Source organism: Aegilops tauschii, chromosome 7 (assembly GCF_002575655.3).
Source record: "Aegilops tauschii subsp. strangulata cultivar AL8/78 chromosome 7, Aet v6.0, whole genome shotgun sequence".
Classification (NCBI taxonomy): domain Eukaryota; kingdom Viridiplantae; phylum Streptophyta; class Magnoliopsida; order Poales; family Poaceae; genus Aegilops; species Aegilops tauschii.
In genome coordinates, this window is record NC_053041.3 from 255,440,195 (window position 1) to 255,444,472 (window position 4,278).

The window sequence follows — 4,278 nt, forward strand, 5'->3', positions numbered from 1 at the left end:
TCTTCTTTGCAACCAACATGTTGAGGAGACGGTGGAACATCTGTTCTTTCGTTGCACCTTCAGTCGAACATGCTGGCACCTCTTGGGCATGTCACCCCTACAGTCGACTCCTGGAGGGCACGCTTCAAAAACGATTTCTCTGATATTAGCCATAGATTACCACAGCATAAGAACCATTTAGTGGCCACAGTGCTTGCTGCTCTCCTCTAGCCACCCCCAACCCTTTGTTACCCCCTCATGTAAACCCCCCTTCCCCCTCTCTTGTAAATACCATGTAACACCACCCATTTATATATATATATATATATGCAGTAGGAAACTCTCCTACTGTCTAAATTTTCAAAAAAAGAAGTTAATCTCCCTTTGGTCGGGTTTAAGCCCGATCTGATCATAGTCCATAGGACTCCCAAGGCGGCGTTGCGATCCAAGAGCTCGTTCAAAGAAGAGAGCTCCATTGGATCCATCTGCTCGGTGAATCCCGAGCCGACGTGGAGGCTGTTTTTGATGACCCGAGAAGCCATCGTCGGTGCGACGGCCGAACGGGCGGTCATGACGAAGCCGCCTAGTCGGAGAGTTTGGCCTACAGCCAGGGCTCCCCCAGAGGTAATGTTGTCCTTGACAACAAGACGAGCCATCAAGCCTTATTGTGACGGCACAATGGAACTCTCAATGAAAGCACCAATGTCGGTGTCAAAACCGGCGGATCTTGGGTAGGGGGTCTCGAACTATGCGTCTAAGGCGGATGGTAACAGGAGTCGGGGGACACAATGTTTACCCAGGTTCGGGCCCTCTTGATGGAGGTAATACCCTACTTCCTGCTTGATTGATCTTGATGATATGAGTATTACAAGAGTTGATCTACCACGAGATCGTAGAGGCTAAACCCTAGAAGCTAGCCTATGATTACGATTGTTGTTGTCCTACGGGCTAAACCCTTCGGTTTATATAGACACCGGAGGGGGCTAGGGTTACACAGAGTCGGTTACAAGGGAGGAGATCTACATATCCGAATTGCCAAGCTTTCCTTCCACGCAAAGGAGAGTCCCACCCGGACACGGGACGAAGTCTTCAATCTTGTATCTTCTAGTCCAACAGTCCGGCCAAAGTATATAGTCCGGCTGTCCGAGGACCCCCTAATCCAGGACTCCCTCAACCCTCTCTAACGTTTTTTTCCTACAAAGACTCTGATGACGCTCAACATACACGGGTATAATATCTTAACCGTGTGCGATACAAGTGCGTTGTGAATCACCACGCCTACGCAAGCGCGAGCAAAGGTGGAGGTACTGGCTCAACCGTGTGCGATGCAAGTGTGCTGTAAAATCACCACGACCGCACAAGCACGAGCAAAGGGTGGAGGTACTGGCTTAACCATGTGCGATGCAAGTGCGCTGTAAAATCACCACCTATGCAAGCTAAAGGCGCGTAAGTTTATTTTGAAATTAGGACAAACCGTGTGCGATAGACCAGCTAGCTAGAAATATAAAAACAAACTACCCGCCTTGAGCGTTGCTAAAATCGGCGGTTCCGCCACTTTTCCTTATTATCATACACGCACATTGTTATTGGACCGTGCGCGATCTTGGGCACTCCCGCCCCGCATCAGTTCCTTTACCCAAATTTTAGTAACCGCCGTACTTCAACCGTCGCCCACACTCCTCCAGCTCCGACCTTATAGTAAAATTGCAGTAGCCGAGGCATTTGAATCATCGCCCTCCCTCGTCCACCACCATCTCCACCCACCATTACTAAAATTTTCAGTAGCCGTGGCGTATCCTCAAACACTCCCCTCCACAGTCCCCCACCCGCCCCTCCCCCCTCGAACCCTAGCTCGTGGATGCCGCCAGCGCCGCCGCCAACCCCTGCCGGCCTGCCCGTTCCTCCTAGCTGAGATAATAAAGTTCAGGTTACCCAGTGGTTCCCATACCGTCGCCCCACTCCCCTGAGTTTTTAGATGAGGCCTCCGGTGTCCCTCCACGCCAGATCCACATCCCCTCCTCCAGAATGTCGCAGCCTAAGCTCGACCACGTATCCCAGGGAGCCCGACGAGCGTTCGGCCAAGAAGAGGTTTATCATGGCATCTTCGACGGATGTTGGCGAGGTGGCCGCTGTTCACCCCGACCTGTCGATCCCGGAGCAACACGTCGCCGCGGAAGCCGGCGAAGACGTTGACTACGTTGCCATGCCAAAGGCTTCATGTCAGTAGGCTAGCGTATTATTGTATCTCGGGAAAGCTGGCTATGACATCAAGCTCGTCCACAGCGACAACTTCACGCGGGCCATGTCACAGGTTAAGTGGTCCATCCCCAACCCCTCTGGTTCAACCGCCGTTGATCTCTTCGACGGCCCTGCCGCTGATCTCCTCCGCCAAGCGGTTAAGGATATGCGATATTTATACGCCATCGAGCCCATTTTGTCATTTCTGAAGGACACGTTCTACGGCGGCGGCTTGGGATCCTCAATTGCCAAGTCAGATCTCGTTGACCACGACCACGACCACGAGGAGGGCACCCATGAAGGTTCTCCCAAGGTGAAACAACCCATCTGTGACATCAGAGAGCGCACCATGGGTCTGTGCTCTTCCAACTGGAAGGATCCCATCCATGAAATGTGAGGCAACATTCTATCAGCAAATCTTACCTTTTCTAGCTTGCCAACCCATACCCTTTGTTGTAGTAGCATTTGCCGTGCGGTGCTTTAACTGTGCCGTGTTTAATTATTTCAGTTATACAAAAAGGTATTGTTCAATAGGGCTATGTGATGTTTAAGTATGAATTGTCCACTTCAGTTTCATGAATGGCTAGATTTGGTTGTTTATAGTGAGTAGATGCATTGTTTATCTGTATTTGGTTGTTAGGTTGGTTGGAGTGAGCATTTTCCAGTTATCGAGCAGATGCCTTGTTTATATGTACTAGGAAAATTGCCCGTGCGTTGCAACGGGAGAAAATGATGAGATGCATAACCGGCTCCGCTGTAGGGTCAATGCTTTTATGGGAAGCCACCATTAAGGAGGGTTGTTGGTAAGGAAGAGGGGTCTTAACCTGGGCAGGCAGAGATTGCAATAGTTTCGGGTAACTTGAGAGCTGCTAACAGATTAGTGTATGTTTGCAGCAACATTATTGCACAGATCTGCAAGAATACCAAAGTGATCCGCAAACTATTTATGACATGGAGCATCCGTGTGAGAGAAGAAAAACTGATTTAATGAACCGAAGACAGTAAATCTTGAATGAGATATGTGGCACAACATATACAAAATCACCAAGTGAGGAAGGGATCCAGCTTTAGAATTTGATAACTGAAATTAAAAGCCGCTCATTCAATAGTCTCAGGTAATTTAACTCTGGTAATGAAAAGCCAGAAATACATGCAGACATGTTATATGTTCGTACTTTTTCTGTGTCAATTTGCTGTATCTCCAAAACTAAAATAATGGCTGATTATGACTCCATAGTTTAGTGTTACGCCTAGGAAAAACATTTAATAAAAAGTTCTGACACAAAGTAATTAATTTACCAAAACTCTAGCATAATTAAGTTTCTTCTTTGCTTGAATAAAACATCACCAAAAATCCTAAAACATATATATTCTCTAAAATTCAGTAATCCATGTCACACAACCAGAAGAGAGAAGAACATTCATATAACTGATAGTCGCAGTTGATCAAACTAACATGTTCAGTGTTTCTGTTAGTTAACTTTTGAACATTCATACCCTTGTAATTTGGAACTAATCCAGCAGAGTATGCTACTACCTACCTCGTTGGTCTGCCCTCCGCTTTTGCTTTGGCCCTCTGCTCCCTACTGACTCCTTTGGATGCTTCTGTCTGGGGAAAAACATAAAAGTTCTATAGATAAGTCCTCATATCTGTGGGATTTTCGTTTTTTGTAATATATGAATTCTCTTAAGTTTCAACAATGCTTTGTGTTGTTATTTCAGCATAATCATTCACGTAGGATCTGAGAATTTGGAAGCTCAACTGACATCCGTCCTTACCTATTGCATGCCATGCTAACTTATTGCTCACTGGACGAAAAGCTTTAGAGATTGGATGTTGCTTTGCACTACTTGTGCCACTGCCACATTCTTAATATAGATCACATCTATGGCAGCAAGGGTTATCTAGTCCTGTCTGCAGCACAAAGCAAAGGAGATGCGAGTGGGGACCTTTGTTTCTAGAAGCTGCGGCCTTGCGAGGTTGGCGAGCGGACAGTTACCGGCCAGCAGGAGCAACGACCTTTGCAAACGGGAGCGGGAGCCGACAAGTTTGGCGAGTGG